The sequence below is a fragment of the Muntiacus reevesi genome, chromosome 4 (assembly GCF_963930625.1).
Source record: "Muntiacus reevesi chromosome 4, mMunRee1.1, whole genome shotgun sequence".
Classification (NCBI taxonomy): Eukaryota; Metazoa; Chordata; class Mammalia; order Artiodactyla; family Cervidae; genus Muntiacus; species Muntiacus reevesi.
Genome location: NC_089252.1, coordinates 115,129,332 through 115,148,546, shown reverse-complemented (window position 1 = coordinate 115,148,546; position 19,215 = coordinate 115,129,332). Strand labels below are relative to the sequence as shown.

Genomic DNA, 19,215 nt, shown 5'->3' with positions numbered 1-19,215 from the left:
CGATCTCTCCTGGCCAGCTTTGCTCGTTGTCCCTCACCCGCCCCCCCTCTCTGTCCGACTCGCCTCACGTGTTTGTGTCACCGTCTGCCCACTGGGTGAGCCCGGAGTAGCTCAGAGGAAGCCGCCCGCTGGCTGACAGCGCTTTTTCTCCTGGGCCCGGAGGTTGCAGGAGCAGCCGCCCACGGCCCCACAATTTACTGCTCCGCCTGCCCCCGGGGGCGCCGGGCTGTCCCTCCTGCATGTCCTCAGCAGAGTGCATTTCCAGGGAGGAGGCAGTGCTGTGACCCAGAACCCAGCGGCCCGGAGTCCGGGGCCTTCACCCGTCACCCGGAGACCCTCCCGGCCCCCCGAGCGTTCGGCGCACACCGGCTGTTTGTCCAAGCAGACCGCAGGCCCCGGCCCTGGAGAGGAGGCAGCACTCCCTTTAACTGCGGTGGTCTCCCAGCTTTCCTGAGACCGGGTGTCTCTCTCCAGCCTGGACGGGGCCTCGTCAGCAAGAAGAAGTGTGACTGTCATCACTGACGGGGCACACACGGGCACACGGGAGCATCCAGGATGGTGATTGAGGTCCTGGGTCCCCGTGATGAAGCTTCTGGGTGTCAGGAATCCGCTCTGAGTTGTTCTGCTCAGGCTGACAGGCTCCCCCGGACACAGCCGGGCTGGGGGGTGTCGGGGTGTGCACCATGCGCTGGGGCTGAGGTGCGCGGGTTGGAGTGCTTTCTCCATCTAGTCCAGCCTCTCGTTTGATTGATAGTGGGAATGGCATCGCTGAACACTGAGGCCGTAAATGGGGACGAGGCCACCTGGGCTGGAAGTGGTGGGAGCAGATGGAGCCCAGCTTTCTCTCTGCCTTGGGACAAAGTCAACAACATTCTGGAAGATTCTTCCATTCATGGCCTCAGCCTGGGGTATGCGGCCTCTGTGAGCAGGGAGGCATCCGTGCTTCCACGTGTTAACTGTCAGTTGAGGGGACAACTGTGCCCACACTAAGATTTCTGTTTTTCAACAGCAAGGAAAAGGAAACCAGCTTCATGCTGCATTAGACAGCTAGGAGATCTGCTCAATGAGAGGAGGTGGGATAAAAGGGTGGGTTCAGGGCTGGACAGTGTCTCCCAAGCTCCAGACTCTGGGTTTCTCTGACCTACCGTCCGTTGTCAGCTTGATTCCAGCGCTGGTTCCCAAGAGGCTGACCGCTGACCACCCCCAGTGGTGGCGGCTGTAGCTTTTTCTTAGAAGCCCTGAGCGGGCCCTGCACACAGCTGCCAGACACTTAGTGAGCTGGTCACTGTGAAGGGCGCCAAGGTGGCCCCATAGACCAGTCAGCTGGGGGAAGAGGAGGGGCGTGGGCTGGCTGCTGGGGACTCACCCCCAGTGGCCACTCTCTGGACCACATTTTTTGAAAAGAAGACTGTGGTTTGGATTAGTGTAGTGCAAGGGCTGTGCCTTGCTGTGAATTTGTACCCCAAGTGTTACTGGGGCATGTTACATATATAGCTGAATATATTACTTTAAGTGACTTTGGGGAGGCTGGTTTGATGTTACTGGTATTTTAAGCCCCTAATCAATTACTAAATTAGCAGCCAACAGCACTGACCTCTCACAAGCTCCTAGAGACCTTTGTGTGATTATTAACAACAAATAATAAATAGCAAGCATCTCAGCATGAAGGACTCTAAGCACCTTAACCCCGCTCCTCCATTTATTTGTCCCAAGGATGTGTTGAGGTGAGTTCTTATTATCATCTCCATTTTGCAGATGAGGAAACTGGGAACAGAAACCTTGTGTCACTAGCCTGGAGTCACACACTCGAGATCGAGATCCCCCTTAGTGTCTCTGTTCAACGTGTGTGAGCTGATACTCTGAGTTATTAATATTTTCTCAGACTTACAATGTGAAGTCCCTCCTAAAATCAACAGAAAACTCTTGACTGCTGTGGACCAATCAGTAGGACCTTTTCTCCAAAGTCATAACACACAAGGTGCATTTCTTTATCCAACCATGTACGTAATCCAGTGTTATTTCAGTATTCTAACTGCAGCGATGAATACAGTTCTGTTTTTCTGCAATCATGCACAAGGTTTGCTTCAACTTCAGCTGGGGTATTTAAAATCCAACTTAATATTTTAGATCCAAAGTACACACGCTTTAAAAAGTTTTAACATTTCATGCTTCTAGTGTGATTCAGTTGACATGTTAGGAGGAACACTCACATATGAAGGATTTTTAAGGCAAGTGATCCTGGGGATTCACCACATGTTTCTCACATAATGGAATAGATTAGAATTTCTAAGATATATTTATAAAAAATAATAACCTAAAAACTGATCAGTTACTTGCTATTCTTGAACCCTTTGTGAATTTATATCCTCTGGTGAAGTCACGCCCGAAGGTTGCAGTTAACACGTGTCCTGTAAGAATGGACAGGTCTTATTTTGGGGTGGAAGCCATCATACCCTTGCCACTCCAGTTCCCAGGGAGAGAGAACACCTCTGTGTCCTGGGGGGTCATGTCCCAAGGGACAGGGTTATTTCCAGAAATGAAACCAAGCGGGGCACAGCCGGGGGCCTGTCAGTCACGTGAAGCCAGAGCAGTGTTGTTGGGGTGACCACTATGTACGACATGCTGCAAACAGAGCCTGGGCCCCCTTACCAAGGCTGCCCCCCTTGGGGCGCGGCGGGTAACATGGGAGGCGGAGCCAGCCCGGGGGACAGCAGTGTAGGTTCTGTGGCCTGAGACGGCCAGCGTGAAGTGGAGTTCATCCCCGCCTTGTCTGCGTGGCCTTGGGCTCCTCCCATGGCTCAGCCCTCTCCTCTGGGTTCCCTTCTCTAAGTCTGCAAGTGCCCTCGGGACACTGTGGATGTGCAGGCTGGCGATCTGGGCTTGGGAGGGTCTGTGAAGGCGTTCAGAGTCAAAGCTTGGTCTGTGGGCAGTGACCCCAGGTTGTGGCCAGACTTGGAGTTGGCAGTGGATAGTCAGATTCTGAGCCACAGAGGAGACCCAAGGGCATCTGGAATGCTGTGTTAGCAATGACGGCTGTCACTGGTACCATGACGGGACCTCACGGCACCTTTTAGGATGAGACAGTGTGCTAGACGATCTCAGGAGGAATACACAGCCGAGGCGGTGGACATCGGAGGGGAAGCCAGCTCAGACCCGGGACTGTGGAGCCAGTGCCTGGCACAGCAACATCCCCTTCCGCAGAACTCTCAGGAGAAGCTTAACGCCCTGCCCACCCTCACAGCGTTCTGGTGGTCATGGAGCGATTTTGCAGACACACTGTCTACGTGGCCGGGGTCTCTCCTGTGGAGAGGTGATTGATGATGTCTTACAGGAAAGGGCGTTCTGTGTTGGCAGAGTGACAGGTCTCTTCTCTGTGCTGATCACCTTTCGAGGGTGATGTTGTAACAGTGTGGGGAGCGAAAGAGAAGCTTGGACAAGAGAAAATCTGTATCCAGAAAGCGCAAAGCAGAAAAGAAAGGGGGGAAAAAGCACCATAAGTGAAGTTTCTTTTTCCTTGTTTTTCAAACTCTGAGAGTGAGTTACAAGTCAGTGTCATGGATCACAACCAGGACCCCACCCTGCCTCACACAACAGAGAGCAAAGTAGAAGGCAGCAGGATAGTCCATCATCACCAGGGGCCAGATTCATGACATTTTTGTTTTAATCATATGTACATATATATGTACTATGTATATATGTGGCTTCTCAGGTGCTGCTAGTGGTAAAGAAGCCGCCTGCCAATACAAAAGATGTAAGAGGCAGGGTGCAGTCCTTGAGCTGGGAAGATCCCCTGGAGGAGGGCATAGCAGCCCGCTGCAGTAGTCTTGGCTGGAGAATCCCACGGACAGAGGAGCCTGGCGGGTTCACAGTCTACAGGGTTGCAGAGAGTCAGACACGACTGAAGCGGCTAAGCACACATGCACGCATACTATATATGATGTGCTGCTTGTTGATGTAAAATATATTTATACTTAATAGATCATGGTAAAAAAAAATTCTGAACCACTGGCTTAAGAGTATCAGGTAAGGGGGGAAAAATAAAGAGCACAAAGTTGCAATTAGACAAATTAGGCAAATTAAACCAAAACAGAATAATGAAAATCACGTATTTAAAAGTAGTGACACTTGGTTTTTTCTGAACGCTTCAAAATACTGCAAAGAGGAAAATGTATGAAATTCATGGCAAATCTACAAAAATTCTTTTTTTTTTTGAAACTGACTTTGCCGATTGAAACTCTGATCCACTCTTAAATATTGACTTTCCTAGCACAAAGAAATGCTGATTTACCTGTCATTTCTGAAATGTCTTTGAACAAATCGAATTTCATGTTGAAACCTGGAGCCTCAAGAAGCAGCTAGATAACCAGGAAACATGCATTTCTTGGCTCCCTCCCAAAACCTACTGAAAGGACTGTAAACGAATATAAAGATATAACCTGAAGGACAGAGAAAATCCAGGAGGCACAGGGTGTGGAAACTGTCATTTTTGGAAGATACAACATGTGGGGACAGTGACGGCTACCTTGGCACAGAATTCGAACACTAAAGGTGCCCCCAGGGAGAGATGCCAGCCAGACACATTGGCCTCTGCTTCTGGAAAAGGCTCGGAAGCCGGAGGCACAGGGTCTGGGAAGGCCACGAAGGGAGCAAAGACAGGAGCGCCAGTTGTGTCTATGAGGAACCCTGAGACCCTCATCCCCTGACCCCACGCTATTCAGGCAAGTGACTGCTCTCCTCCTGGCCTGGCAGGAGACAGGAAGTTTATTCAACATGTAAGAACTAGAGGAGGAACAGGCCCCCATCTGCATCACACACACACACACACACACACACACACACACCCCCAACACACACACACTTTGGATTCAACTTCTAAACGAGGGGCTCTTTTTCTGCCTGCCAAGTTCCTTTCCTTGACATGCAAACTATGCTCAATAGAATCACAATTCTGAGTTCCACAGTGTTTTTGTTGGAAGACCACCACTGCCATCTGAAGGTGGCAGAAAGGACACCGGGAAGGACTTGCAATCGCCCTGGCTCAAGAGTTTGAATTTTATCTGCTTACTCAAAGGTCCCAAACTAGTTCTGAGGCCCAGAACCATGCTTAAGAGATGCTGCTTGCTTGGCCCGCAGAGTTTAGAAACCGGTTGCAAACTGCAGTATGTTAATGGTAAGAAATTTCACATTTACGCGCCTGGATTCCTGGCTTCTCTTGAGAAGTCTAAGATGCGGTGTCTCTGGGCCGCATTCCAGGTACTGATGAGGGGCTCTACCCTTTAAGTGGGTAGTGAGCTCGCCAGGGGTCACTAACACCATTTAACATGTGAATGGTGTTTGTGTGTTTCTGAACCTCCCTTAGACTGCCTGCTAGACTCCTACCCCACTCAAGGTCCTCACCTCAGGCATCTGAGTTTCCCCTTCAGCCCTAAGCAATGCAGAACCATTAAGAGAACTTCTTAAACAGAAGAGGGCTAGGAGTGGCTGTTTCAGCAGCAGCACAGTCGGAGCAAGGAAGGGTGGATGAATGAATGGATATGGAGGGAAGCTACTTGGACTAGTTAGGAAGGCTAGGAGACCACAGCAGTTAAGGCAGAGATAAGACCTAAACTTGGGACCAGAGGAGGAGAGGCCAAGTGTGAGGGTAAAACCAAGGCGATTTGTGTTGGTTAGACCCTCAGTCTTGACCGCGCACCCAGAGCTCCCTGGAAGCCGGAGGCCTCTAACAGCATCCCCCTCTCTCCCCAAGGCTGAGGGCGGGGTCCAAAGCAAAGCACTTAAGGCAGAGGCTTTTCCAAGGAATTTGCTTTTGAGGTGCATTTCCTGGGCTACAGTGAACAGGTTTTGGGGTGGAACTCATCTCTTAGGAAACTCAAGGAATGCTATTTTAGACAGCTGGCAGCCCCAAGTGGCTTAGCTCTTGAGGTGGTGGTGGATTAGCCAAGAACTCCAGGCCTCACGACTCGGAGGCCCAATTAGATGACATTTAAAAATACAACATGCTCCCAAGCATATTCTAAAAACAGGGGACCAAGGGCAGGTGGATGGTGGCTCAGATGGTAAAAGCACCTTCCTACAATGCAGGAGACCTGGGTTCAATCCCTGGGTTGGGAAGATCACCTGGAGAAGGAAATGGCAACCCACTCCAGTATTCTTGCCTGGAAAATTCCTTGGACAGAGAAGTCTGGTGGGCTACATACAGTCCGTGGGATTGCCAAGAGTCGGACACGACTGAGCGAGTTCACTCACTTCACTTTATTTGCCAGGCCTTGTGGGATGCAGGATCTTAGTTCCCCGTCCAGGGATTGAACCTGTGCACTCTGATATTGAAGCATGGAGTCTTAACCACTGGACCACCAGGGAAGTCCCAGCAGGTGCCCTATTCTGAGAAGAAAATCTGATTTTCCCTTGTTTTCAAGATAATGTGAACCAAGTAAAACTTATTAAGGCACGGGAGCTGGGGGGCAGAAACCAGAGTTGGCACTTCCCTGACCAGGGATTTAATATCATGCATGCTGCTCAGCATGGCCAAAACCCAAACAGAAACAACAAAACCCCTTAGAATCATGACTCAGTAAAAGCCATTCCGGAGGGGTCTGGGACCCACTCTTGCAGTGTTCCTGTGTTCCAGAACCATCCATCCATCGCAGCACTGGGCTTTCTCTACCTAGGAAGAACAAGGGTCACTGATACAGAAGCTGAGACTTCCCCAAGTAACCTTCTACCATGACAGAGCTTGACTGTGACAAAATTACACAGGTGGGTAGAAGAGAAAGGTTTTTTCCTTTTCTAAGTCCTCAAGGAGAAAAGAGATTAAGCACAAGGAATTCCCTAGCGGTCCTACCATTCCCAGTGGTTAGGCTTTCACTGCCGAGAGCATGGGCTCAATCTTGGTTTGGAAAGCAAGACCCCTCAAGCTGGGCAGCATGAGCAAAAAAAAAAAAAACAAAACAAAAAAACATATGTGTGTGTATATATACACACACACACACACACACACATAAAACTTAGCAGAAATCACTATGATAAATGTCCCAGCACATGCTAGCCAGGTGACTTTTGCAGATGTTATTCTCCCTCTGTTAAAAGGTTTTCTGCCTCTTCAGTTGTTAAAAAAAAAAAAAAAATAATAATAATACCATCACTTCACAGGGTTATTATAAAGATTAAACAGGATAATGTGTAAGTATAAGGAATGTGCAATCTGGTATTCAGTGATTTCATCTATTCAGATTCCAAGTTATTTTTTTAAAAAAAAGGCTAGTAACAATTATATGAGGTTTAAAAGTTTATTTTATAAATGTGTCATCATTATATAAATGACAGAAGTGTCACAAATACTATATATAATAATAAGCTATTACAGAAAAATGATATAAAGATGTACATAAGTACTTATGAAGGTAATTATTAAGTCTTCCTAGTCTATGAAAATAAAAAGGAAAAACCATTATTTACGCTATCACAAAAGCCATACCTTTTAGGTAAAAAGAAACTCTACTTGATAACTAATTTGAAAAATTTAGCACATCTACAACTATTGTTTAAAACTTGATTTTCGTTAACATTTGTCATTTAAACACAGATAAGCTTGGATGGCAAAAAACATCTACTCAGGTATAAAATGAAAACTGCATTATCTACTTCCTGCTCTCAGTTAATGATTGCAGAACAGACCTGTTTTTAAGTGTTGTGGGAAAAAAGACCTGTCCAGAGGACCACCGAGGCCAAGGAGAGTGAACACCTCGATCTCATTCACAGGCTCTGTGTAGGGAGCTAGAAGCCTCAGGCTCACAGGCCAGCTCCAGGAAGTCTAAGGAAACCATGTTTTCACTGAGTTCACCCGTAAAAACAAGATGATACCAACACTATTCATCACACACTGCTGCTGGGAGAAGCATTCACTAGGTACCCACTGCATACCCACTCTGTACTAGGTACTGTGTTAAGGGCTGAGAAAAGGACAGGGCTCGTTTCAGGACAGGCTCAGCGTGGGCAGATGCTGAGGAGATGAACATACCAGCGCTGGGTCCTACCAGACAGATCATTCCCCCAACGGTTCTGTGACTGAGTGGTCTTCAGGCACAGTCAAGAAGTCAAAAAAAATTCTTGAACAAAAAGTTTTCTTTTTGCCCCATGTTTTTGGAATTCGATCAGTGATTTGAGCCTGCGGCATGCATCAGAATGATATGGGGTGCCCAGTAGACACGCTGATGCCAGGCCCCACCCGGAGTTTTCAGACCCAGCACGCGCCTGGCAGTTCTGAAGTGCACTCCCCAATCAAGAATAGTTTAAAGGCTGATAAAACAACTTTCAAAGCACTGTGAATGCAAATGTGGAGACTTTGTATTAACAGTCAAAAAAAGAAAAGTATACCTAGTGTAAGACAATGTGTGTATTTTTGTTATTATAAAATCCATCAAGTGGTACAAAGCCACTTAAGAGTTACCACTAAAAACTTCCGTCCAACACACAGTGGAGCAAAAAAACTGGCGCTGGCAGTGCCTACCTGTTTGCAGAGGCCGTTACCTGCTGATCCTGTAACAGCAGTCTGCGTGTGCCTGTCCTTGTGCTTCTGTTTCCTGAGGCAGAAAAGTGCTCAAGATTAAGAAGCCTTGTTATTAAAAAAATTTTTTAAGTCTTTATTGAACTTGTTACAATATTGCTTCTGTTTTTTTGCCCACAAGGCATGTGGGGTCTCAGCTCCCGACCAGGCCTCCTCTTCCTTGCATTGGAAAGCCAAGGCTTATCATTGGACCTCCAGGAAGGCCCTGCTATTACTTTTAATATCAACATTAACCAAGGTTTTTACTGGCAATTTACTGACTACCACTACAAACAGAGCAAACTGATATGACATGGCTTACAACATAAAAGTTCAAAAGGACTAGATCAGAGCTTTGGCTTCATTTTCTGCACCTGTAGCACCAGAAAGGTCACTTATCTGGTCATCAGTTCCTTCACCTCAGTAAAATGAAATAACAGTGCCTTGTTCACAGAACTGTGAGTATTAAATGGAGAAAATCAAAAGCCATCACAGAAACATTAAGTATTGTTTAGTATTCATTTCAAAATCTAGTACAATTGTAATTTGTTTGCCCCTTCCCCCCCCCAAAAAAACCACAAAGAACCTCAATGTGTGTATTTTAAAGCTATAGCTAGAAGCGGTAATACAACACTGAAAACTTAATTTGAAAACAATTACAAAGCAGTACATGTTTACAAGGATTTATCATCAAAATACTGTGTTCCCTTAGGCATATCATTTGACCTTTCTGGTTCTCATCTTCCTCTTCCTTGAGAGGTGAAAACAAGAAAAATGGGTGTGTTAAAGCATTTCCTATCAAATAAAAACATTACAAAATTATGGACAAAATACTCAAAGTTGAGGTCACACTGATAAAAGCTAAATGGCTACTGGTTGGAAAAAAACAAACGGTTAAATCATCCATCTTGGAGTCAGAATTTACTCATAATAAACAAGAAAAGTTCAAGGAAAAAATCAATCAGCGGATCTTATGCCTACAAAGCACGGTGATCAAGCAGTCTGGCCTATGCAGTTGAGGGCGTCCCAAATAAAACGGCAGTCCGCACCATGCAAAGCAAGTCAAACCATCACTGAGAGAAATACCTAGTGAATACCTCCAACCCAGATTCATAGGCTCAAGAGAAGCAACTGTATTTATATACGTAAGCAACTCTACAAGGGGTTTGTTTGTATACACTTGAGCACTGTTGCACTTCATTGGTAGGACTGATACTGAAGCTGAAGCTCCAATCCTTTGGCCACCTGATGGGAAGAACTGACTCATTGGAAAAGACCCTGATGCTGTCAAAGCCTGAAGGCAGGAGAAGGGGACGGCAGAGGATGAGAAGGTTGGATGGCATCACCGACTGGATGGACGTGAGTTTGAGCAAGCTCCGGGAGTTAGTGATGGACAGGGAGGCCTGGCGTGCTGCAGTCCACGGGGTCGCAAAGAGTCGGACACGACTGAGCGACTGAACTGAACGGAAGCACTGTTGTTCAGTTTCAAACCGCGAGGAGACTCTGGACGTTAAGACTTGGGGTATATATTCCAGAAAAGACAGTGACAGGTTTGGCAGGGCTTCAACACGTTACCTGATAGTCCCAGAAGCTGGTGCATCCTCGGATCATCCGCACCGAGGGCACGAACAGGTCAACGCCCACCCAACAAACCACCCACTTCCGCCCTCCGGGCGCTCCGCCGCCATCACTTCTTCAGTCCACAAGCACAGAGGCTTCGGCTGGGCTCGGCGGAGGCCGGGGTGGGGGACGTTACGGCGAGAACGCGGCCCCCGCCCGGCCTCGAGGAGCTTGCGGGCCCCCCGGGAGGGGCGGGCGGGCCACCCCGAATAACGGGAGGCCGGCGTTCCCGGTTTTTGACAACGACCAGTCAACCCCTCGCCCCGATGACCGCGGCGTTTAACCTCCGTGGTGGCCGTATGGCGGCGCGACCGAGCCCGGGCGGAGACCCCAGCGGACACCGGAGCCGCCGCCCGGGCCGCGGCCGCGGAGGGGCCGGCCGGAGCAGCGCGGCCGGCGCGTTCCGGCGCGCGCGCGCGCCTCAGCCAATCGCGTGCTCGCCCGCCCCCCGCGACCGCGTCGAGGCTGGCGCTGGGAAGAGGAAGAAGAACATTCGCCCTCCTCCTCCCAGCGCGCGGGCGGCGGCGGCGGCGGCGGCACCGGGGTCACGAACTCTGACCTTTCACTGACAAAAACAATAACAAACCCCTCCTTCCCCGCGACCCCGGCGGCGCCTCCGGGCCCGCCCCCGCCGTCCAGCTCCCACCTCGGCGTCCCGTCTCTCGCCAGCTGCCCCGCGAGCCTAAGCGGCCCGGGGGCTCCCGCCAAACGCCGACGCCGGGAAGCCGGCCTCCTCCCCGCGTCCTGCCCTCCGCGCCGGGGGCCGACCCGCCGCAGACACGGGACCTGCTTCGAGGCCGCTTTGGCGCCAAATCCTGAGGTAAAAATTGAAGGGAAAAAAAAAAAAAGGGGGCCGGGGCGGGCTCGGGCCGGCGGCGGAGGGGGCGGGCCTGGCGCGCGGACATGGAGGCGCCGCGGCGGCTGAACCCGACCCTTTTACCTTTGCCACGGGGCGGTGGCGCCGGCCGCTTTGCATAGTGGGCCGGGCCGCTCCCCTCCCCTCCCCGCCCGCGGCCGGCGAGGCGAGCGGGCTCCCCCTGACCGGCCCGGCCGGCGCGAGGGTGGGGGCGGAGGGGGGACACGGCTGCCCCGCCTCACAGTTGGCCCTCCGCCAGCGCCGCCATTTTGTCCTCGGCGGCGACGGCTCCGGCTGGGCCGGGCTCCCCTCCTCCTCCTCCTTCATCGCCTGCTCCTCCCCAGAGCCCTCCTTCCCTCGCTCCCCGGCTCCTCTCCCCTCCGCTTCCCGCCCGCCGTTGGCGACCGCCGTGGCCCAACCGCCGTTTCTGTTTTTTTTCCCCCCACCCGAAGGGGAGGGTTGGAGGAAAGGGAGGAAGGCGGGTGTGCGGGTGCGACCTTCTGAGTGACAGCTGAGGGGGTCAATTGGCGCCCAGTTAGGAGGGCCGGGACTCGCGGCCCCGCCCCCTGAGCCTCTGCTGATTGGGCTCTGCTGGCAGGGGTTGTCCCCTCGCGGCGCGGGAGCCCTTGGCGGGGCGGGAGCAGAGACCGGGGCGCGGCGTGGGGGCCTGGGGGCGGGGCGTTGGGCCTCGGGGCGGGGCGCGGCCGGGGGCGCGAGGGACGCTCGGGGACGCGGCGAAGGCCGGGGCGCGTCCGCCGCCTGGAGTGCGTCCGGAAAGAGCGCTGCTGAACAATAGTAATAAAGGTGAAGCATCCTGAACCCAGGGCCGTCGGCCCGTGGGATAGGGCTTTGTGGAATCGACACCTCTTAGGGCTCCTGCCCGTGTTGTCGGCGCGGCTGCGGGCGAATCCCCTTCCTGAGGCTCAATTTCATCGACCCTAAAATGGGAGAATGGGCGTTCTTACCAGGCCGGACCTCCCTTGTCAGCTCGTGTGAGATGCTCAACTCAGAAAATGGAGCCCAGGCTACTTTGCAAGCCTCGAGTCCTGCAGAAGTGTTGTTATTTTTGAAAATGGAGTGTGGAGCCTCCTGGAGTGGAAAGCTTACGGGTATGGAGGGCTTCAGAGAACAGAGTATTGTCTTTTCATTAGTTGGTTAAATATGTATTCGCTCAGCCCAGGGTACTGGGATACATTCAGAGAACCAGGTAGACCAGGCCCCTGCTCTCCTAGAATCGGGGGTGGGGGGTGGTGTGTTGCAGGCCTGAGAAAACTGTCATTGAGTGGTCAGGGAGGCCCTCTGTGAGAAGGTGATTGAGTAGAAGAAACCAAGGGAGGAATAGCATGGGAGAGAGAAAAGGGCCAGTGCAGAGCCCCGGGAGGGAAGGGCGTTTGGTGTGCAGTGAGGCTGGCCAGTTAGTTCATTGCTCCATCCGTTCCCCCCCTCCACCTCCGAGCTAAAGTCTGTGAAATATAAGGTAACGGAGAAGAATAATCAACGAGACTCAAGGAAAATAAAGCCATGAAATGCATAGTTGTTGAATACATGACTTGGTGGGAAAGCATCAGAAAATCACTTTACTTCCACATTAAAATCCTTTATCATCCCTTCAATTCCTCAGATACTTGCTGAGCCCCACTGTTACCCAGGTGCTAGATGATTTAGACATTGGTGGGTGTCAAGTATGTGAATGTAACTCCAAACACCTGCGTTCTGTTCTGTCCCTCTTCCCTCAATATATTTGCATACATACACACCTACAGACAGATGTTGTAGGCAGAAGCTAGTATTGTGGTTAACAGTGCCAGTATTTACTAGTCCTGTGACTTTGGATAAAAGTTATTTAACTTATTTGAGCCTCAGTGTCTTCATCTGGACAGTGAATAGAACTTTCCTTCTAGAATTCAGGATTAAATGAGTTAAATGTAAATAAGGAGCTTAGAAAAGGGTGTTAAAAATGCTCACAATTGGAGTTATTATTGTCATGAACTCGCTGTCTGGAAAAGACATTGGACTGGTTAAGTGAGGCAAACAGTGAAGTTTTTAGACAATGTGTTATAGGGCAGAACTCTGGGGAACTAATTTTGGCTCTTATGCTTTCAGCTGGTCGGTCACCTGGCGTCCAGGCCAAAAGTGTATTTAGAAAGAGAAGTAGTGGGACTAATACCATTGACAAAATTGTGCAGTGCTTTACAATTGATAAAATTCTCTTACAGGCATTATAGTGCTCAAGCCCTACCAGAACATAATGCTAGAGGTCCTTTTTCTCCTCCCTTTTTTCAAACGTTTCTAACACTTTTCATCATTTTCTTATCCCTGTATTTCAAGCTCCTTGTGCACGAAAACACACCCCTCTGCTTTCAACTTCCTTGAAGGTGTGGCTTACCTTTCCCCAGGCTCTTTCAGATGCTGTTCCCTTTTCCTTAAAATTCTCATTTGCTGTCCCACCCCTCCACCCCCAGCAAAGTCCTGCAGATGTCAGCATAAGCCTCACTTCCTTAGGGAGTCCCTCTCTGATTCCCCATACCAGCCTAGATCAACTTCTTTTTCTTTACACTGTGTTCTTTTTCTTTATAACATTTCTCTTGCTGCATAATTACACTCCGTAATGTGATCGTTTGATAGATACCTGTTCCTGTTACCTCATGAGAGCAGGAATACTTTTGCACATCATTGTATTTCCAGCACTTGGCATAGTGGCTTGGTGACTACTTGTTGAGTGATTGAATTGTTGATACTTTTGATATCTCTGATAACTAAGCTGCTGCTCATTACTGGTGTCTTTTTATGTGGGCTTGTTTAGCGGTTAAGAAGCAGTGTCAGCGATAAAATAAATATGTTACAGTATTTGGGTGAGTTAGGAAGTGGTTTCTCAGAGTGTAGCATTGCCTACTGACACAGTGTGCATGCGTCAGTTGTGTCCAACTTTTTGCAACCCTGTGGACTGTAGCCCACCAGGCTCCTCTGTCTGGAATTTTCCAAGCAGGAATACTGGAGTGGGTTGTGGTTTTCTATTCCAGGGGGTCTTCCCTATCTATCCAGGGATTGAACCCACATCTCTTGTCTCCTGAATTGGCAGGCAGATTCTTCACCCCTGTGCCACCTGGAAAGTCCACAATACACGAAAGAAACCAGAGAGGAATCCTTTTCTACTCACCTAATGTGTTGATTTATGGTTTTTTATTTTTTTGAGACAAGAAATAGATAATTGTATCATAAGGTAAACTATATGAAAGTTAGTAAGTGAGAATGGAACTCTTTAATAAACAGCATATATATTCATGCCATTTACTTTAACTAGGGGGTTAAGGCACCAGTGTGATTTTCTTGAAAGAGAAAATGCTGGTCTTACTGTATCACAGAGGATCAAAGGACAGAGAAGACTTCGTGAGCTTGCAGAGAGTTGGGAACTCAGTCTCTGTAGACATTAATTCAAAACAGTTATCTTTTCAAAGATGAATGATGCAATAGAGTTACTGAAAATCACCTTGTAATTGCTTTACCAACGTTACAAGCGGATTTGTCAGATATATATCAAACTTCTGCTTAAGAGTCTGGTAAATGGAACATTTCTGTTGACTTATTTTATATAATACAGATTTTGCAAATGTTACAATGTTTTTTAACAGTCACCCTTTTATTTAATCACTTAATTTTTGCATGTTTCTTATCTGTCCTGTTTAAGAACTTTTTGGTATTATTTTTCAATCCAGCACTTTTGATTCCTTGAACTCCTTAAGGTAGCTAAAGAACTCATAGTTTAGAGGAAAAGCTAAATAGATCTATATCTTTTTTTATATATATGTATGTATTATATCATTATTTATTGCTTTTAGCAGTTGCATTTATGGTGACCTTTAAGTTTTGTTGTCATAAACATGCCTTTCAGAAAGAGGAAAAGCTTTGTGATAACCGCAGTTAATGAGGGCTTCTGGGAAGTTTTAGCGATTGTCTCCAAGGAGTCAAGTGACTCCTGTCTCTGGAACTTCAAATGGGGAGATTCCATGCTTGTAAGATGGGGAGGCGGGGAGCCAGCACTGAGACCGGGGTCAGGAACAGGGGCCTCCTGTTCCCAGGTGGCACAGAGGGCAAGGCAGGCGGGCCTGTCACCCGGCCCCCCTTCAGCCTGGGCCCCGAGCACTGGCCCATGCGTCTTGCTCCCTGAATGTCTCCACATTTTGGGGACTCTCACTTGGGTATTTTTATCCTTGAGTCCTCTTTCTTTTGTGCCATGTGCTCCTTTAGTCCCAAAGCATCCATGGAGCAGATGCTAGTCCCCCTTAATCATTACTGCATTTTGATACCTGGGAAGGATCCATGTTAAGGCTCATCAGGGCTAGCCTCACACCTGCTGCAGAAGTCCTCTGTCAGAGGTTAGTTTCCTCTTCTCACTTTGTTATGGGAACTTAATGTAGACTTCTTACCTCCAGGTATGGTTATCATCTTTAGTAGGCTTTTCCTTATCTGTTGTTGGAGTTTCTTTTGCCTCAGCCTACTCTGCCTGGGGGCTGAGGTTCTCTCTGTGACTGTCCCACCCTGCCATTCTCCCCCCATAGCCCTTGTCAGGGACAGCTGCTTCCTGCTTTCCATCCTTTCTTCAGGTGTCCTGAGTGCTTGAGTTTAAGCAGCAGGGACTCTGTACTCAAAGGCAAGTCTCCTGGGAACACTCGGCTAGTATAGCCACAGTGATGATGGGGGAGTGGATAGGGGACTTGAAAGCCCAGATTGGGGCATGGGCGTAGGACATGCTTAGGGGACAGAAAGAGCAGCTTTCTACCCCAGCATCTGGGGTCTGGGAGCAGAGGGGTGGGAGGGGATTAGGATGGGAAAGGAAGAGACTGACTCAGATACTCAAGTATCTTTCTGATTACCCACAGGCTCCAAGGAGCCTGTAATCATGACAGTCAGCCTGAGGCAAGGTGCGATTTTTAGGGACAATAAAAATTACCTGCTTCACTGTAATAAGAGGCCTTGAAGTCCGTAATGGGAGGGCTTCGCTGGTGGCTGTCAGTAGTAAAGAACTCGTCTACCAGGGCAGGCAGTGTGGGTTCAGTCCCTGAAGGAGAAATTGGCAATCCACTAGATTTATTCTTGCCTGGGAAATCCCATGGACAGAGAACCCTGGCAGACTACAGTCTGTGGGGTTGCACAGGAGTTGAATGTGACTGAGTGGACACAAAAGTGACTTTTGGACAACAAAAGTCCACAAAAGGAGGTGAAACCTTTTATTCTAAGATTACAGACAAGTAATGCTGAAGATTCCTTGAAGTGTTAATGAGTCAGTAGGGAGGAATTTCATGCCAACAATAGAAGAGGCTATCATTCTCTCCTGCTTCGATTAGCAGAACGTGTGAGAGAAGGTGCTGAGGCTTGGAAAATGGGGTGAGTGGTATCCAAAGAGCGGAGAGAGAAGTGAGAGGCTGGTGGGCCAGAGAGCAGATCTGAGGCGGCATGGTTTTCCTGGGCACCTGACGTTTTTTTTTCATGTTCTTCAATAACTACCTACCTCTGTGTGGCAGGTAGGTCTCCACCGAGAAAGATAGCCAGCTGAGATTGGATGGCTCTTAGGAAGTTAATGCCATCAGGCTTCAGGATGCGTTTCCACTGGTGGTGTTTATTATATAGTGTATCTGATTGTGTAGTATTTGTTGAACATTTCAGAAATGTCGTTTGTAGTGCCCTCATTGCCTCTCTCATCCCCTGCTCCATTGCTTCTGAAATAATGCATCTTTTCACTAGATTGATTAGGTGAATAAGCTTAGAATTATTGAAAAATCACCTTTTACCAAGGTCAAAAGCAGATGTCTCAAAGTGCATGTCAGTCTTTTGCTGAAAAGATTGCTGATTGGAACATGTTTATCAGTTTAGTCACTCAGTCGTGTCTGACTTTTTGCGACCTCATGGACTGCAGCACACCAGGCCTCCCTGTCCATTACCAACTCCCATTAAGTAAGTCCATTACTTAAACTCATGTCCATTGAGTCAGTGATGCCATCCAACCATCTCATCCTCTGTCGTCCCCTTCTCCTTCCGCCCTCCATTTTTCCCAGCTTCAGGGTCTTTCCAATGAGTCAGCCCTTCACATCAGGTGATTTCAGTTTCAACATCAGTCCTTCCAATGAACACTCAGGACTGATCTTCTTTAGGATGGACTGGTTGGATCTCCTTGCAGTCCCAGGGACTCTCCGGAGTTTTCTCCAACACCACAGTTCAAAAGCATCAATTCTTCGGCGCTCAGCTTTCTTTATGGTCCAACTCTCACATCCATACACAACTACCGGAAAAACCTTAGCGTTGACTAGACGGGCCTTTGTTGGCAAAGTGACGTTGTCTCTGCTTGCTAACATGCTGCCTAGGGTGGCCATAGCTTCCCTTCCAAGGGGCAGGCGTCTCTCAGCTCCGTGGCTGCGTCCGCGGTGACTGTGGAGCCCCTCCCCAGATAGTCTCTCACTGTGTCCCCTGTCTCCCCGTCTGTCTGCCGTGAGGTGATGGGGCCGGATGCCATGGTCTCGGTTTTCTGAATGTTGGGCTTTAAGCCAGCTTTTTCACTCTCCTCTGTGACTTTCATCAAGAGGCTCTTTAGTTCCTCTTTGCTTTCTGCCGTAAGGGTGGTGTCATCTGCATTTCTGAGGTTATTAATATTTCTCCCAGCAATCTTGGTTCCAGCTTGTGCTTCCTCCCACCCAGCATTTCCCATGACGTACTCTGCATAATATACAGCCTTGACGTACCACTTTTCCCTATTTGGAGCCAGTCTGTTGTTCCATGTCCACTTCTAACAGTTGCTTCCTGACCTGTGTACAGATTTCTCAGGAGGCAGGTCAGGTGGTCTGGTATTCCCATCTCTTTAACAATTTTCCACAGTTTGTTGTGATCCACACAGTCAAAGGCTTTACAGTACAGATTTATTTATTTATTTTTATTTTTACAGTACAGATTTTTTAAAACTTAAAACTTTTTAAGCATTTGTTATCTTTGGCTGCACTGAGTCCTTGTTACTGTGCGTGGGCTTCCTCTAATGGCAGCAAGGTGGGAGCTGCGCTCTGGGGTGTGCGGCCTTCTCCTTGCAGCAGCTTCTCTTGCCGGGGAGCGTGGGCTGTAGGCGCACAGCTTCAGTAGTTGCAGCTACCAGGCACTAGAGCGCTGGCTCAGTAGTTGGGGCACTTGACTTAGTCGCCGCGCAGCATGTGGGATCTTCCCATGCTCAAGATCGAACCCATGTCCGCTGCACCGGCAGGCAGATTCTCAGCACTGGCCGTCAGGGAAGTCCTGAATTTATAATATGTCTCTTTTCGGGAGAGAGAAAAGATAGTTTTTTAAAGTAGGAAAATTCTCAAGTGAAGAGAAGATAGCTTTGCATCAAAAGGTACATATGGATCTTCCTTGATTTATGATGGGGTAATTCATAAGTTGAAAGTAAACATAAAAATGTGCTTGATACACCCAACCTCCAGAGATCGAACCTTAGGCTTGTTTACCTTAAATATGCTCAGAACACCGACATTAGCCTGCAGTTGGGCAAAATCGTGTGATGTAAGTCTATTTTATGATTACTGAATATCTCCAGTAATTTATTGACTACTATATTGAAAGTGAGAAACAGAATAATTGTAACAGTTTAATTGTTTAACTGTAACAGTAATAATTGTAACAGTAGATCATGTCACTGACTGGGAGGTACTTGCCACTGCCTGGCATCATGAGAGGATCATAACAGTATACTGCTAGCCTGAGAAGACTTCAGACTTCAAAAATCAGTTCAAAATTCAAAAATTGAAGTGCAGTTTCTACTGAATGCATATCCCTTTCACACCATGGTAAAGTTGGAAAATCGTAAGTTATACCGCCTTCAGCTGGGGATCTTCCGTGCAGGAGTGCTCAGAGGAACGCCAGTCATTAGAGCCCCAAACTAGAAACGATCTCAGTGCTCATCACCTGTAGAGTGGATAAGTAAGCAGTGCCCCAGGCATGTGCTGGAATACTATACATGCGTGACAATGCGCTCGCTGCTCATGGTCATCACACCAGTGAGCAGCGGAAGCCAGACACAGGAAACCTGTATTAACACACAGCTCAGAAACAAGCGGAATCCATGAGAGTGGAGGTCAGGACCGCAGGCAAGCGAGTGGCCCTGAGGGCTGTGAGGGAGGGGCCTTGGAGGTGCCCACAGTGCTGTTTTCCGAGGGGAGTGCGGTGT

General features: G+C 48.7%; 1 protein-coding gene across 5 annotated transcripts in view; it reads left to right on the top strand.

Annotated features, from left to right (window-relative positions):
- The first annotated feature begins 10,564 nt into the window (after positions 1–10,564).
- NR2C2 (nuclear receptor subfamily 2 group C member 2) overlaps positions 10,565–19,215 on the top strand; it is a 111,388-nt gene continuing 102,737 nt past the window's right edge. For 2 of the 5 annotated variants that reach the window (XR_010663021.1, XM_065933967.1), the window contains exon 1: positions 10,850–10,982. The gene's annotated coding sequence lies outside the window, so the exon portion shown is untranslated. Of the gene's footprint in view, positions 10,983–11,754; positions 12,128–19,215 lie in introns of those variants that run through there. The other 3 variants (XM_065933971.1, XM_065933968.1, XM_065933972.1) reach the window with 2 other exon arrangements.